This window comes from Salminus brasiliensis, chromosome 14 (assembly GCF_030463535.1).
Source record: "Salminus brasiliensis chromosome 14, fSalBra1.hap2, whole genome shotgun sequence".
Taxonomy (NCBI): domain Eukaryota; kingdom Metazoa; phylum Chordata; class Actinopteri; order Characiformes; family Bryconidae; genus Salminus; species Salminus brasiliensis.
In genome coordinates, this window is record NC_132891.1 from 12810949 (window position 1) to 12829860 (window position 18912).

Genomic DNA, 18912 nt, shown 5'->3' on the forward strand with positions numbered 1-18912 from the left:
TGGTTACTTTGTTTACTGAGCCCTAAATATTCTGAAAAATTCCTTAAAATTCCAGCTGAGATGACTAACCCATGCTATGCTTCATATGCTGTGGCTTTCTTCTCTCTTTTCAGCATAATTGGGTATGATGCAACCTCACAGTCACTTCTTCTCTTGTTCTTTAGGACCTAATGCAAAGACAATGGGCCTTACTTACTATTTTCGGTGTAATGAGTACTTTCACAGTTTTCATTTGACAAAGATTGTAACATTCATCAATATTTACTTATTTGAGATCCATCATTATAGGAGCAGAGCTGTGAACAGTTCTACAGTTTAAAACCACATCATGAATCTGATGTAGACCTTTTAGTTAAAACATTTCTAAGAACAAACTTAACAACATTTGTTTTCTACATTAGGAGGCATTAGCATATCCTCTATATTCACCTCTATGTTTCAGTAGTTGCTGAATATTGAACAGTGTTTAACGTTGTAGTCTATTTGTATAGATTTCACATCACTGAGAACTAAGAACAGGAAGAAAAGTTTGGAGAATAGATTGGAGCAACCTCACAGACCACATCTGTCCAGCAGGCAGATATTTGATGGTCCAGCTGTAGTAAATCTAGCTTGAAATCTGCATGATATTACATTAACACGACTGGTTGATAGGTGAAGAGAAAATCATTGATTATCTCCATCTACAGTGGCATCTATCCATCGATGGGATATATTAGGCAGCAGGTGAACAGTCAGCTTTTGATGGAAAGGAAGGTGTTAAAAGCAGGAAAAATGGTCAAGTATAAGAATATGAGCAAGGCCTAAATTGTGATGCCTAGACGACTGGGTCAGAACATCTTCAAAACATCAGGCAGGTTTTGTGAGGTGTTTCTGGTATTCCGTGGTCAGTACCTACCAAAAGTGGTTTAAGAAAGGACAACTTGTGACAGTTGAGACAGAGTCATGGGCAATGCTCATGGAGGCCCCAATGCACAACTTACAGGAATTAAAGAATCCACTGCTAACATCTTGGTGCCAGATAACTTTAGAGGTCTTGTGGAGATCAGTCTCAATTGATCAGATCTGTTGTGGAGGCACAAGGGGGACCTACTCAATATTAGGCAGGTGGTAATAATGCTATGGCTGATTGGTGTTTACCATAAAGCAAAGTAAAGTAAACAGTCGTCTTTAGCTTAACATTAATATTGGAATAACAAATAGGGTGTCTAAGTATGAGACTCTATATTGGAATATCAGCTATATCCAAATTTCAGACATTTACATTTATGGCATTTAGCTGATGCTCTTATCCAAAGCAACTTACAAGGTAACTCGTATTACAGAGGTGGGCCAATGTAATGTTAGGAGTCTTGCCCGAGGACTTATTGGTGTAGTGCAGCATAGTCACCCAGACTGGGAATCAAACCCCAGTCTCCCACATGGTGTGGTAGCGCAGTGGCAACTAGTGGTGTTATCTGTTGCGCTGCACCAATTGACTGTTCTATTATGCAACACAAAACACGAAACATGAGAAATAATACTTACAGCTGGGACATACCAACTGCATCTTCAAAAGGAAAGGAAGAATGGAGAATGTCATGTGTATGTGTGTGTTCAGTTATTTTAAAGTTTATTGTAGAAACAAACCCTTTTTGCTCATCATCATCTTTCCTGTCATATTTCTATTTTGTATTGATTACAAGATTAGTAATGGGTCTTCATCTGAATGTCCTGTGCCTTACAGAAATAATGTGACGTTAGCTGTTAAATAATGTATTATTAATGTATCATTTTAAGAAAGGAAATGGATGAATTGCAATTTTTTATTTTTAAAGTACCCTGTACCATCAATGGAATATCAGTGGTAAAAAAGCAGCATTTGTCTAAAAATCTACTGCAAGTGGACTGCCTGGAAAACAAAGCAATGAAAAAAAAACAGTGCACTGTTGGTGGCAGCTTCTAGTTGGCTGCCTGCTTCGCCCACAGTGGTCCAATGTTGGCCCGCTACCCTTTTGCTATCTGGGCATTTCTTCCAGTAGTAGCTAGTGCAGTTTGTTTCAGCAGTTTGAGCATGGTACATTTGGATGACCATCTCAAATAAAGTTCTCCGATTTTAAAGAAAGGTCTAAATGGCCATTTCATTGCTAATTATCTCAAGTGAAGTCTGAGCGAGTGTTGACTTTAGCAGCTGAGCCTAGAAATGGTGGTAACCATTTTGAACCTGAAGAAAAGGTGGACAAAGCTATATATAAGCATATAAGTTACAAACTATTTCCTTGGTTATATATCAATACTGTTCTAGTTTGTTAGTTAGCGAGCTAAAGGCAATACAGAAGCAAAAATAACTGTTCTACAGCATGGTTTTATAAAGCAGATGGCAAAGCTATTATTTCCATGCCGTATTTCGTATTGTATGGTCAGACTTCTTAAAATAATCTCTCTTTGTATAAAATCTTTCTGTTAAAAGTTAGTTTGGCTAGCTGGTTAGCACACTAAGTGCCTACACAACAGGCTAGCAGAACTAATGTTTTACAGCACAACAGGGCTATTAAAAGGGTTATGAGTATACAGATTAGCCAGCAGGACACACAATAAACCCCATGTTCACCAAGGTTTTAGTACTGGAGAAGAAAAAGTGCTTCCATAACAGCCACTGTACAACAAACATTGACACTAATGTTGAACCTAGCTTCTTCAGATGGTCTGCGAGCACATAGACAGTATTAGCAACCTTCACCTTGACATGCCCAACATGTCACAAAGCGTCAGCCAAGACTTTCCGCCTTCACACTCGAGCCCACAACCACTCAGAGCAGCGGTGGACAAATCCCAAAGTTTAGTGGCTGACCTTGGTAAAGCGAGTGAAGAGGAAATTTACTGTCAGTGCACAGTAATTTTGAAAAGAGAGACTACCAGTGTGAATGAAGATCTCTCTTGAATTCTGTGAACGTTTCTAAATGGGAAATTTTGGTCACTGACCCACAGGCCCAAAAAATGAAGGCCTGTGTATAATTAGTCAGATGTGGGTTGGCTGGGTGTTGTTGGTGCTGTTGGTGACAGTCTACTGGCAGGCCATTATGAGACAACCTATAATCGGCCCACAGGCACTCCATTCAGCGCACTACGCTGTGCTCTCACATTACACATTACTGTTCCATCACACTGACTCTTTGCATGCGGCTCCAAATGTGGAATTTGTTTAGTTTTTTTTTTTTTTTTTTTGCATTTTTATAGCATCATTATCGGCCCACCACAGAGAAAATGAACATTTACTTTTAGTTTTCCAGCATATGGTCATCCACATGATTATACGAGCTTTAAACAGGCTAATGATCAGATTCAAATAAGCCTTTATTATAACTCGCTTTATTGAACATTACTGAGATACAAACTATGCTATTGTCATTGTTTATTTATTTTCATTACAATGCTTTCTGATCCTCCGTGCTAGATGGTACAGGCTCTCAGTGCACAGCTACGCTGTTTTTTAGACTGCCATTTGGTGCAAAAGCTGTCTGCAATTTATGCCCACACACATTCATCCTGTGGCCTTGAGTCTGTGAAATGTTCTTCTCTTTGTAAAAATGACATCCATTTGAAGAGGGCTACAGTGCATGCGTATTAGTGCGTTAGCTTGTTTGTTGGGTGTATGTGTGTGCAGGCATGTATGTGCACATGCATATGTACTGCCCACATTTCGAGAAGGCGAACAGAGAAAGAGAGAGATTGAACTAACATCACTGTAACACTTACCTAAATCAATTTGAAGTGCTTGCTATGGCAGCACATGCTAACATGGAAAGGTATATTTAAGAAAAGCAGCCTTCGTGAACACATCTACATCTACGCCTCAATAGGAGGGTGAAGCCATTTTGAAGTCACAAAAAATGATCTTGTTACTGTACATACCATTTATTATTCAGATTATTCATGGATGTGTAGAATATATAAATTGAAGCATTCCCCATGCTAATGACACAATGGCCCCATGAGCTGAATGGCCTTAATTGTAAAGCTATATTTGAATGGGGATGTAGGACAGGGTTTTACTCTCATACTAACTTAGAGGGGACGGACTCAATGAGGGGTCTAGGACATAATGACTGTTTTTGTCTATGGGAAAATTAAAAGATGCCTTTGAAAATTCGCCCGATCCACATTCTGTGGTCAAAAAAAATAAATGTTCCAAAGCCAATACTGTAGAAAAAATACAAATGACTAAAGGCTGCATGCAAGTTGAAAGCTACCACTCACTGAAACAAACTGTATGTCTATAGCACATATTATGTGCATCACAGCTCATGTTTATTTTACACTACACTTAAATGTAATGGAATTAAAACGAAATTTCTGAATGTATCTGTTAGCATCAGCTAACGTGCTACATGTCAATGCCGACTGTCTGTGCTGGTGTGTGCACCTACGTTAAAAACAGTGGAAATTTCGCCCCACCCCTCAAACACCAAATCTCACTTAATGAGAACCCTGGTCTGCCTGCCAAAAACATATTTTGTCACAAAAATGCCATGCGCAATATTTTAGATTGGATGTCTCCATCCTTAGCTTTCTCCTCACCACGTGTCTTGTGCTTGTTGCTAGTGGCTACACTTCCAGTCACAACACTTTTCACACTACGGCATTTAGAGTCATCAATAGGTCCAGATATTAAACTTGCTAGGGGGCTTTTAAGGCATCAGCGATCACTCTGCGAGCTCTCGGATCACATCTTTTAACAGTTCATGCATAGCAACCGTGCCAGTGCAGAGCAAACTCTGACTTGTCCCCGACCTGAGGCTTTTGTCAGCAATCTTCAAAAACAGTCAAAAATCACCATCCGTGAGCAAGCCAGCTACCGTTAAAGTTCTTTCTGCCTAGTTTGTTGGCTAGTCTAGCTTAAATTGCAATTAACACCCTGCTTGAATTATTTCTCATCGACAAAACATGTCGATTTTGGGAACTTAAGTCGATGGGGTGTTTTTTCAAAAGTGCCATTCAGTTTTCCTAAAGACAAAAATGGCAAAAATACCAGAGGCTCTTCCAGCTGCTATTAGAGAACTACAACAAGACGGCACATCTATAATCATCATGAGTGTATTCTTGCCGGAGACTTTACGAATGAGACGTAAACGTCTAGAAGTGAGCCGTCTGTGTGAGTCATCCTGAATGACCTGGCACGCAAGTGACCAAAGTCAGTGAGGACAGTTGCATTAATCACTCAGACACCTTAGCGAGGAAGCTGGAGAAAAGTGGGACAGCGTGTGATGGCTGGTATTTTGGAAAAGGTGAGGATTTCTATTTAAGAATATCTGCTTTTTCATTCCTTATTGTTTTTCTTATCAGCTTCCAGAATATCAGTGCTATTTCTGACCCCTTATCCACTCAGCTGTCTTGCCTTTAGACAAAGGTCTCCAATTAGCATGCTCTTTTGTCTTGTAGTTCTCAGAAAACCATGAAGGCACACACACAACCACTTCCACGGTTGCCCACGCAATAAGTTTCTAAGCTGTCGTCGTTCCACCAAAAATAGCCCCCAAAAAGAAGAAAAGGACCTTCTCCAAGCAGCAGTTTTCAGACTCTTTTGGTAGGTGAGGTAAGGAAATGATTGAGCTTTGCAGTGTAATGGATGTCTTTGCTGAATGGTTACAGAATGAGCAATACTTTTACTAGTAGTATGTTCAAGCTGGAATGAATGAATCACTCTAAGGTCGCCAGCCATTAAGCATTTATGCATTATGCATTATGCACCTGTAGTCATTAGTGTAAAACCACACTGAGGTTCCAAAGTCATTTGTCTTTATCTTTGTTATTGCGTACATTTATTCAGGACGAAAAATCCTTTTAAATGCCCTGTGAGCTCAAAGAAGTCTTCTTACCCTGATATGAGGTAATTTATGCTTGTTTTTGGGTTTAACGGCTTCAAAACAACTGTATATAAATGAGAAAAATAGAGCTTCACAGCGGTTTTATTGCATTACTGACTATTAGTCCTTGGAGTGACATTAGCTTCAGCTCTTGCTATCTCACTATTAGCTAAATTAATTGACTGAAAGGCCAGCTAGGTGTTCTGATTCCAGGATCTGCTATTATAGAACCCATATTAAAGAAAACTTTCCTACACTCTGTACAGTCCACACTCTGTATAGTTCACACTCTGTACAGTCCACACTCTGTATAGTCCACACTCTGTACAGTCCATAGTCTGTACAGTCCATAGTCTGTACAGTCCACACTCTATACAGTCTACACTCTGTACAGTCCAGTCTGTACAGTCCACATTCTATACAGTCCACACTCTATACAGTCCACACTCTATACAGTCCACACTCTATACAGTCAATACTCAATACAGTCCACACTCTGTATATTCCACTCTTTATACAGTCCACACTCTATACAGTCCACATTCTATACAGTCCACACCCTGTGCAGTCCACACTCTATACAGTCCACACCCTGTACAGTCCACACTCTATACAGTCCACATTCTATACAGTCCATAGTCTGTACAGTCCAATCTCTATACAGTTCACATTCTATACAGTCCATAGTCTGTACAGTCCACACTCTATACAGTCCACATTCTATACAGTCCACACTCTATAAAGTCCACACTCTGTACAGTACACACTCTGTACAGTACACATTCTGCTGATTGGTCAGAATGTGATGCACTGTGTGTTGTGAGATATTTCTTCTGGAACATCATTAAACATTTTTGAGACTTTTCCCACTGTTGCTCTTCTGTCAGTTCTGCCCACATGAAATAGATTTCCTTGCCCTCACATATTGGTGAACCTTGGGCCTGCAAAACACTGTCAGCAGTTTTTGATTCGTCCTTCCTCTGACTACTGTCAGTAGTTATCCAACATAGCTAACCAGGAGCCCCCTACAAGCCTTGCTGTTTCTGAGATGCTCTGATCCAGACTGCTGACCATAACAATTTGGTCAACTCATTAGTATTTGGACAGTGACACAGTATTTGTTATTTAGTGGACAGTTGACAGATAAGCAGCTTCATGGCCAGGAAGGGCCTGTTAGTTAGTGTTAGTGGTCAGGAGTTCATTTCAAGTGTGGCTAGCTGTTCATTTGAGTTGAACCACTTGAATTAAAGCTGAAAGTCTACACTTCGATCACATCCTGATTACTTCATTTCAGATCCACTGTGGTGGTACACAGAAGCAAAATTAGCAAAATTGTGTCACTGTCCAAATACTTATGGACCTGACTGTTTAAGGTGCATGTGTGTGGGTGTGTGTGGGTAAGAAGACCTGTGGCCCAAAGCAGTCTTTCCCCCAGATTTTTAGAAGTTATTAATAAAATGACAAGGAAGGAAACAATGAACTGGGTCAGAGATGACATTCTTCTGCTCAGCAGGTCCTTCTGGAAAGGGCGCTGTGCTGTGTTCGTTTTCATTATCGCACTTTGCGGTAAATAATATCATCATCATAGCTCTGGAACACAGTAAAGACAGCTAATAAGCTCATTAATCAACCAATAGGTGAGAAAGGTATATAATGATAATGGATGTTTTCAGTCATTCATCATTAAGGGTGTATTTGCGTGGGTTGTTTGACACACGCACACAGATCAGGAGGGGAATGGAAACAGCTGAGTAATGAATAGCTCAAAGAGCTACATTAAAAACTCATTCATCTTCCAAAGAAAAGCAAAACATTTACCCATGCCCTGATTTTGTTTATGCATTTTTACTTTTAAGCTGTTTTTGAATGTTGCTGACCATTACATACTTTACCTTGGGGTTAAGTGGATTATGCAATTCTTAACTTTTAACTTAACTGGAATTTCTTGTTTCTTGAGTCTAAAACATGTGTATATTGTTGCTGTCCAAAGAAAAACACGTATCTCCAAAATGGTGACTTTACAAGAAAAGGCAAAAATGTTTGAATGGACTTTGAATGGATGTCAATATGAAATATGAGTTTATTCCAAGTAATTTAGAGCATTTATACTGGTCTATTCATCAATAACTATTTACACAGTGTACAGAGCAGCTACAGGATTCAAACCAATGGAATGTGGAAAATTGAGATACATGTTTTTTTACTGGACGGCAGATATACATGTTATTTTATGTTATATACAGTAAAATGAATGGCCAATTAAAGGTCTAAACTAGCACACTCATGCTTGCGATCTTATAGGCCACATGAGCAGTGGACCTAATGGAGCATGAGCACCATCACTTTTGGAATACAACAAGCCAATATTTTTATTTTTCATTAATCACCCCATGTGGAAAAAATGCTCTTATTGGGATGTATGGATGACTTTTCCCCAGTGTTTTTTTTACATCACAACTAGTAGAATTCTCGTCTTGGCACCTGAAGTAATTTTTCTGCTCAGAGGTTTGCCGGGCCTGCCTTCCTGACATCACAGCTTCACTTCTGTTACGGCAGACATCAGTTTGTTGTATTAGGTCAAATTCCAGCCTCAAGAGAGTTCACTTCTGAGGGGAAATGTTACGCCCTGTACCCTTCCACTGCTGTTAGATGTTGCTAAGGCTTTTTTTTTTTTTAACACACTGTAGTCTCCCCTCCCTAACCCTCCCTAATCCATTTTTAAGTTCATAATGTCTTAATGTAATGAAGCTCTCTGGGCCTGTTGGATCCATGGTTCTCAAGGCTTATAGTTTCAGTGACTCTACATCGTGGCTCAGTGGTGTCCTGGACCCGCCGGAGTGACAGTGTCACAGCTTGGAAGCTCTCCGGGCCTGACGCTGAGGGACTCTGCATCGCAGCTGGCAGGTTTCTTGTGCTGGCTGTTAAGCAACTGTACATTGTGGCTCTGAAGGCTCTGAGGCTGAGCATAAGCACTCTATCTGGGCCAGCTAAGTGACTTCACGTCACGGTTGCTATTATAAAGTGTCCTTGATTTCGAGAAAGGCGCTGTATAAAATAAACATATTATTATCATCTTTACCATTCATGGAAGCCTGTTTTTCATTGGTTCGTATAAGCAGGGCTGGAATAAAGTAACAACTCCACACAGTTTAACTCCATGCAGTCTTTGTTAGTAAAGGCATGACACGCTACATTAACCTGCCTTTATTGGGGAGTGAGAATAGTGCACTGATGGACAAATCTACTTTTCTGTTGACCAGCAACACTCCAACATTCGTCCCACACACGCGAGCACACACACTCACAATCTCACAGTATCAAAAGCAGCTGCAGCAGCACCTTCCTCAGTGTGGACTGTAGCAGATGCTTTTGTATGTCAGCTTTTGCCAGCCAATCCACCGACCTTGAGCTTTTATTACGTGGAGAATAAAGAGTTAGCATGGCTGGAGATGGAAGTCGTGTTCAGGTTCTGTGTGAGAGTGTTTGAAATAAAGACAGATAGAGACAGAGATAGAGAGAGAGGGACAGAGAGGGCGTGTGGTGGAATGGAGGGAGCTGATTTGGAGCTGTATTCCGTTTAAAGACTAAATGAATGTCTGTGCTTTAGGCTTTCAATCAGCTCACAAATCAATGCATGCATATAGCACACATCTTCCTTGCCATATGTAAAGAGACTGCGCCTGATGGTTTCAGGCTTCTAAGATTGAATCTTTCTCGTCGAGTGGAAATCAATCATGCATTTTTAAAAGGACATCTTAAAATGTTAATTTTCCATTGAATATGCAAAAAGCCTTTCTTCACCTTGATCGGCTTAATGCATAAACATGCATAGCCGAAAATCTGCACAGAATGAAGGCGAGCTCTCTCCGAAACTGTGTCGTGTCTAATCTTGGTAAATGATCTCATCACCATAAACAGTGTATTGACAGAGGACACAGTGATCCAGGAGACAGAAGAGGGCACAGATTGCTCTTGTGGCGAGGGACCAGAACAGGAACTGAGTGGAGAAAGTTCCAACTGTGCGTTGGACAGCCCCACTGCGATTTTCCTTGCGTAATCACACTGCTCAGCGCTGGCCAACTTGACCTATAGCATGACCATCCAGCCATATGTACAGCCATCGATTCATCTGGCTCTGTACAAATTCCCATATATCATCACTGTCCTCACAAACCATTCCATTTTTGAAGTTCTGACTTAACGGATACTGCATTGGTATAAAGAAGGTATACAACTGTCACTGGAGTAAATTTTTACTACCTGTAGTTAGAGAACACAACTTTACCACATTCTATTTTTTCCATTGTCTCCGAACACACTCTCTTGACTCCAGGCCTTATTTTATGCATCTTTCCCCCTCAGAAGGTGAATGTAGTGGTCACCACTATGCTTAACAGTGTTCTTGGGGTCAACACCGGGAACACATTTTGATATACTGACTATTTTTTGTATAATATTAGGTAAAACTCAAAGCAGAAATATGATAAAACACTTCTTAAAAATCAGCTAAATTGGCATTTGCTACTCATCAGACCTCTCTGAGAATGGTCTTGGGATTCTGAATACAATTTGTTTATGTTACCACAACACCGCACATAGCCTTGAGGCAGAGAAGCAGCTTTTAACTTTGAATTGCAGCTGTGATTTCACAGATCTTTAGGGTTTACTAAGGTTTTGATAACTGTAATCGAGTTACCAGCCCTGATATAGATACAAGCTCTAGCCACGACTGGATGAGAGGCTGCCCTACATGCCTTGTCGTCCTTCCACTTCTCTGCTTCAGTGGCTGGCTACGCGCGGTCAGCAGATATCCCTGGCTATGGTGCTGCATCGCGTTAGCTTACCATGTTGCTCAGACTTGAAAATAGGGCGGAGCCATGTTAGCATGTTAGATAGGGGTAAGCTGATGTAAACCTGACCCACTTTTAGGACCGCCCATTCTAAATTGATTCTTTTTAGCAGAAGCTTTTCATAAGATATACTTTGTACATTTACACCGGGAGCCCTGGGGAGCCAGATTAACTTTGAATACTGTTTTAATGGCTCACCTTTACTCCTCCAAACATACTATAAGTATGTATACTATAAGTACTCCTCCAGAAGAATTTCACGAGACACTCCCAACTTGTGTAAACTGACGATCGTCCTTTTTAGATCTGCACTGAGCTCCAGTGAGTGCTGTCAAACAAAACAACATTTTGTGTGGGCACAGATAAACTACCAGCTGTAGTCAATCATGATCACTAAAGGGATGTACTAGTAAGTTCAGCTATCCAATGTCCAGATAGCAGAAAACATGTTTAGAAAACATACGACATGGGAAAATGCATTTATGAGATTCTGACAGCAACAATATGTTAGATCAGACAAAACTGAATATGTTCTGAATATGTTAAAGCAGAGGGGAAGCAGGTCTGGTTCTAAAGCTCTGCAAGTCAATTGTTGTATGTACAACACAGACCTGTCTGAAAACTGATTAGTACTCATGAGCTCTTTTCTTTACCAAAGAAAGATAATGAATGAGAGAAATCTGGTGTGCTGCATGGCCATATTCATTAAGCAAGCGTTTCGTGACTGTCGGCATGTTGTTCTATTATTATTGGCCATGTTGTTCTATTGGACGGCACATTGGCTCATGTGGCAGGGCCTCTGAGGCGCATTTGCTCCAGTTTGATGGGTGTGTTAGGCTTGTCACGAGCGCAGGATACTGTCTTTCAGTTTCACAGCTTTACTTTAAATGACAGACTCAGAATCACTTTGTGGGCCAAGTACATTTGCTTGTGTGGGGGATTAGTGCCAGTTCATGCATACAGACCATACGGAAGACCAAAAATTCTGATGCATACATTAACTCGGGTAAAGATTGACGTTGCACTCACTGCTGTCATAGACTTGCAAATGCACACACAGCTTTCCTAGTGCTTGTCAAAAATTCTACTGTCAATAGAGTGACTGTTAAGCATGGGCTGTGTTGCTCATACTTTGAGCTTGTGTTGCAGGCGGTGGCACAGGGAACATTTCACTAGCAGATATGCCAGATGGGTAAGGAAAAACCCCCAAACAAGAACTGTCAGAGCTTCAAAAAGGTGTGAAACCAGCCAAAAGGGATGTCACTACATACTGACGTACTGTACATGCAGCTTAACTTACCTGTAAAATATTATAATAAAAATGAAATGTGCTTAAAATATTAAGGACAGTTAAAGAAATATTACATAAATATTTAATGTTATGCCTGCTGGAAATCAGGGATTTTTTTTGTGCTTACTTAGTTATTTACTTAGTTATTTAGGTCACTGTATGACAGGAGTGTTACAGCCTTCTCTTTTAAAGTTGTGATTTTGGAGATACATGTTCATGGAGACTAATGAATGTATTGTAACCAGACACTTTGCAGTTCAATGCATCTCCAGTTAACTTTGACTGGAGGGAATAGGGACATGCAGAGACACTTCTGCCCAGAAGGTCTTACAAAACCATTACCCATCCCTGGAGTCAACCAAGTCAAGCTCTGATTAAAACAGTGAATAACTGCACTTTTTAATTGTACTAACAGACAGCTGGAAACCGGTTAGCTATTAGTACTTGTACTCAAGGCAATTACATCATGCCCAAAGGGAAATAAGAAGCAGACCATAAATCAGGCTGCTTTGGCTCACAAGACCTGAGCACTGGACTATAACAACCTTCTCCATCCACACCTTTCAATTAGCCAAGACTTGCACCACATCCTACTATTCTCACAGACACAAATAGAAGCTGAACATTTTAACAACTGATTAGGAAATGGTTCCTCTGCTTTACTCATGGTATAACACTGCCATCTACAGGCTAGAAGAGAAAAAAATGCAGTCTTCTGGATGGTGCAATTACAGTAAACAACATACAACTACATTATAATATATATATAATAACCGCTGCAGTGTATAACAAGTATTATAAAATAGTTTATATAGTAAAGTGCAGGGATGAACAAACTATCTACATCTACCTTGTCACTAAGTGAAAGCAGTTCACTGTGCTTAATATACAAAAGTACTTGATATCCAAAGAAAATTATTTGTCCTATACACTATATTGGTATTGTTTTATTATTAATGAAAAAGTTTTTTTTTACAATACAAATATGTATAATTATGTACATTTGGTTAACATTTAGTTTAGCACAATTTGGGGCGTCCCACAGAGTTCGGTTTTAGGGTTTATGAAGTTTGTGTTAGTTGTGGCAGTAATGTAGTTATAAAAGTAAAAAGGAAGGGGTGGGTTTTGTGAAAATGCAGTATGATTAATAATCCGGTATTTTTATTTTTTTTATTTTTTTGTATTTCTGCATATATTTTTTCTTATGTCAGATCTACGTCCGATCTATAAAACTAGAAAAAACATTTGCTACGTGGGGTGGAATATGTGAAAGTTTTGGTTGTACTGGGAGGGGTTTTGGTTGCATTGACACTGCTGTAGGTCAACTGCATCTCAGACCACCTTCTGAAGACTCCATTTACATCTAGTCACTTCATGTGTCTTGATTATGAGAATTACATCTGGTTAAGGCCAAGACACATAAAAATGCAGGTGTAAAAGCACCCAGGGCTCGCTTGAACCAGATACAAATCCGATCACTCAAATCACTACGTTTTTAAAAATATCCGGATATGTGTGAAAGGGGCCTGAGTTCATTTAAAGGGGTAATTGAAGCCAGGTGTTTCAATCAAGAGAACGGTAATCAGGTATGAGTTTAGCAGGCCTTCCCATGTGTGAAGAACATGTACTTCGGTCTTCACTTTCAAAGTCTGGTTCTCACCACATAGCTTTGTGGAAGAGCACCATGTCTCGAACAAAGCTCTGAGATGTCTGAGGAACCCACCAAGCTGGAAAAGATTGCAAACCACGTCTAAAGAGTTCAACCTCCATCAATCCACACTATGGCAGATACGGCAGGAAATATAGCACCACAGAAGAGCCTTAAGATAACATCTAAGGACCTACATGTCTCTCCTCCACTGAGTAATGTCTGACCATAAGTTCACTCTCAGGGAAACACTGAACATGAATGGTGTGCATGGAAGGACAGCCTTTGTCTGCCTTTACACACATCAGTGAAAGAATGGGTGGTTCAAAAGAGCTCACTGAATTCCAGTGTGGTTCTGTAATAGGATGCCACTGTTGCAACAAGTCAGTGGTGAAATGTCTTCCCTCCTAGATATTCCACCACCAACTGTGAGCGGTATTGAAAAGTGGAATCATTTAGGAACCACAGCTACTCAGCCAAGAATATCTATGCCAAAGTGCCAAAGCAAGGTCCATAGAGGCACGCTTTGGTGATTTTGGTGTAGGAGAATTTGACTGGCCCGCACAGAGCCCTGACCTCAACTTCATGGAACACCTTTGGGATTTACTAGAACGGTGATTGCAAGCTAGGCCCTCTCGTCCAACATCAGTGTCTGACCTCACAAATGCTCTCTGGATATACAGCCTATACAGACAATGTGTTGCTATCTTTTTTCTGCCTTCTTTTGCTTAGTGGATATCAATTATTTTTATTCAAGTTCCAGACAGCTGCTTAAAGAAGTCCAAAGTTGCTAAATTTTGGGACAAGTTTTAAAGAGACACTTTTTGAAAGTACTGATCAAGCTTTGAAGTTTGCATCACCTGACCTTTTCTAATCATGATAATAAACGTCATATCCCCAACACGCCAATCAAGATCTTGGTAAATGTTATCTGACAGCTCTCTTTTTCAAGCTTTTGCATGTAATAACATACTTCTTGCCTTTGGGAGATCAGTTCTAGTCATTTAAACATTCACAGTAACACATGCATTTTTACAACAGTATTTATTGGTAATTAAATAGGTAGGTGTCACCTGTGAACACAACACTGCTATAGTTATGGGAAATACAGTGATGACAAAAAAGGGATTTTTCTATGATGATTTAGTTTAGTTGAGGCAGTTGACTTTTTAGTATAGTGACCACTTAAAACATTCATGGAGTGTAAATCTACCATTTATGGAGTACAAATCTATTTTCATAGAAAGCAAATCTAACATTTATGAACTTAAGTGTATCTACCATTCATGGAATGTACATATACTATTTCTGAAGTGTAAATCTAATTCCTGGAGTGTACATCTACCATCTATCGGGTAGAAGACTGCGGTCCATCAAAACCAGCACAACACGTCATGCTAACAGCTTCTTCCCCAGAGCTGTAGCGCTCCTCAATCACAGTGGTCACCTCCCACTGTAAACCTCTAAACTTACAACTGAACTGTACCAAACCGGACTGAACAGTTATTTGCACTCTGCCTATTTTGCACTATGACTATTTGCACACCTGTACAGATGTTCTTTTCTTTTCTGTAAATACATCTTTCAGCTCTTTATTACCTTTATTACCTTTAGTACTTTCTACTTTTTTTTTTTATTTATCCCCTACCCTATTTATTGTTTAGTGTAATTTTCCTTTAGTTTAAGACTGTGTTCTGTGTTTCTTTGTTACTTGTCATACGTGTTGCTCTCACCAAGACAAATTCCTTGTATGGGTAACATACTTGGTGAAATAAAGAGATTCTGATTCTGATTCTGATTCTGATTTATGGAGTGCAAATCTATTTTCATGGAGTGCAAATTTAATTACTGGAGTGCAAATCTACCATTCATGGAGTGTAAATCTAATTCCTGGAGGGTAAATCTAATTCCTGAAGTGTAAATCTACCATTCATGAAGTGTAGATCTAATTCCTGGAGTGTAAATCTAATTCCTGGAGTGTAAATTTATCATTCATGCAGTGCAAATCTAATTTCTAAAGCGTACATCTTCCATTCGGTCAACCTTTCTTGTATACAGCAAAATTATTCTTTTGCTGCTGTTTTTATTGTTGTGGTTAGTTCAGTTAGTTAGTTCGAAAGAAAAGGATCATATTTCTGTATGCTTGCAGTTAATGCTGAGGATGTTGCGTTCTATTAGCTATGATATTTGACAAGAATGAATGTGTAAATCCTGGTAAAATACAGGCTACATGTACAAGCAATACAAGCAGCTGTAATGTCCTGGTTTGGGGTGGGAAAGGGCTACAGCTGCTGTATGGAAAGTTGCTCGACTTGGGCGTTATTACACTGGTTATTGATTCTGTCGAAGTCATGACCCAGCTCATTTTTGTGATTACAGTTAGACTGAGACACACTGACATAAACATCGATCGGAGAGAAAGACACTATGAACCAAATGGCTATGTACCCACACCCACCACTGTAAAGAGTTTTCCCTTTTGACAACAGGAGGCAGTATAGAGCATTCACTGAGGGCTCCTCACTGCCTCCCCTCCCCCACACCACTGCTACTCTGCGGACAGGGCTGCAAGGGCCTCCATCAGCCAGCTAGGCCTCCTCAGAGCCTCCTTTCCTTCCACACACACACACACACATGCGCGCACACGCGCACCCCACATAGTGCACTCTTTTTCTCTCAGACTAGCACAGCAGATCAGAGTGAGAGGGAGGGGGAGGGAGGGAGTGAGCATATTCTCAGACTTTCCCTCCATTTTGAGGCCTCTCTCACTGAAAGGAGAGAAACCATGAGTCCACAGAGCCAAGTACAGATCAGACCGTACATGCCCTAAATGTCTTGCCAGGCCAATCATAATCAAAGGGTAATACAAAAAAACCTTCATGAAACATTAGAATTAATAGTACAGAAGGAGAACTGTACATGGTTTTGGAAAGGGCCTCTATTTTCAGAAGCCCTCAACATCAATTCTTCATATTTAGGACCTTGTTCGTTAGGTCACATGCACTGAGCAATTTATTAGGGAGGCCTGTATACCTGTTCATTCATGCAATTGTCTATCAACCAATCACGTGGCAGAAGTGCAATGCATGATACCATGCAGATATTGGGACATCATTCATCATAATGGGGACAAAATTGTGATCTTTATGATGTCAAGTGTGGCATGATTGACAGTACCAGAAGGGTTGGTTTGAGTATTTCTAGAACTGCTGATCTAAGATTTTCATAAACAACCATCACTAGAGTTCACAGAAACGCCTTGATGATGAGAGACATCAATGGGGCCTACAGAAAGGTTAAGGGGGACTCAGATAACCACTTACCACTGTACCGTTGTGGTGAGGAGAATGGTGACAGCACAACACTGGGTCCACTTCCACCAGCCAAGAACAGAAAGCTGAGGCTGCAATGCTCACAGGATCTGCAAAACTGGACAGCTGAAGACAGGCGAAACACAGCCTGGTCTGACAATCTCAATTTCTGCTCAGGTACCCAGATGGTAGCTAACAGCATAGATCCATGGACCCACCCCACCTTGTGTTAACAGTCCAGGCTGGTAGAGGTGGTGTAGGGAATGTTTTCTTGGCACACTTTGACCCTGTTAATACCAAACAACCATTACCTGTATGCCAGTACTTGAGTATTGTTCCTAAACATGTGCATCCCTTCCTGACCACTATTTACTCATCTTCTAACAGCTACTTTCCACATGATAATAAACCATGACACAAATAAAAAGCTCAAATTGTCTTATGAACATGAGAAGTTGAGTGATCCTCAGTGGCCTTCCCAGTCATCGGATCTCAATCCAACAGAACACCTTTTGGATGTGGTAGAACCACATTCAGCCAATCAAGGACTTCTCAATGAAGGCAGTAATTAGTTAGATCAGGTGGGGTGGACTAGGGTTGGATCTCATGTCTGCAGGAAGGAAGAAACAGGCTTCTCTAAAAACAGGCTTGGAGACCACCACATTATGCTATGGTAGTGCCCGTTTTAAAAGAAATTGCATGCCATTTTAACCATCACCTGGCAACGTTTACTGCTCTGTGTTAATTTGTACATAGTATAGCTACCTCCTAACTTTCCACTTTTCTTCCTGTGAGGCAGAGGAGCTCATGTAAACGATGCTAGTGCAGGATACAGAGAATCAAGCAATTGAGACAGCAGAGAAGGAAAAAAATCGGCTAGTCCATCCTGAGAACCGATCAGATCATATTCGCCAGTTAAGGATTACAGCAGCTCTGCGCCAGGCTTCTCCACTGCCCATTAGAGCCAGTGTTTTACTGCATCATAGTCAAACTCACATATGTGTATATGGTGTAAAGATTTTTAGCACCACTGATGGGATACACACTGAGAGTACATCACTCAGCCTAGTACAGTGAGTATCAGAACACAGCAGAGCTAACATACCCCCAACCACACAAACAGCAAACAATGCAGACAACATTTAACCAACAAAAGAATAATGATAAAACTATTAGGTGAATATCAAAATAATTCTGTAATTTGGACTATTGTCGTGCTGTAGAGGTTGTACACAATTATTTTAAAGGAGACACTGGATGCAGTTCTATTCCCCATGTAGGTCATAGTCCACAACGCTGCAGAATTGTCTCATGTAATGTGATTTAATAAAATGTAATAAAATGGTGTTACTGTAACATTTACCTGGTTAGTAACATACCTGGACTTCTTATAGACATGACATCCATGAATCCATAGTAGCAGTAGAAGAGTAATGTTACCAAAGTTTTGGCACATTTACACATTACTGGTTTTACCTTCTATATTCGAATACATCAAATGTTTATTAATATATATTCGCTTAATTTAACACTTACAAGAAAGAACATTATATATACTTTTTTATAAAATAATAATTTCCCCCAAAATGTTATAATCAGAAAACTAAAAACAAAAAAGTTCAAATTTGACCAAAACTTTTGCTTAAGACTGTATGCCCACCATCTGCACTAAAATAATGCATTGTGGGTAATGGAAGTTTTATTTAAAATAGGACAGTACCGTTTTATACATTTCACACTTAAGACATTCACACCAATAATGTGGTCCTATGCATCTGAATATGGATCTGGACGCATTAGTGGGAATAGCTGGGAATTGAAGAGAAACTGTGTTTGCCATTAACCTGACATAAAAAGTGATGTTCTAAAGCTGTCCTTCATTTTCATTACAAACAAAACAACCTTGTTTTCTGAAAGAAAATAGGACTTCACGCACACCTTCACGTCAATAACCTGCGAAAGAAACGGG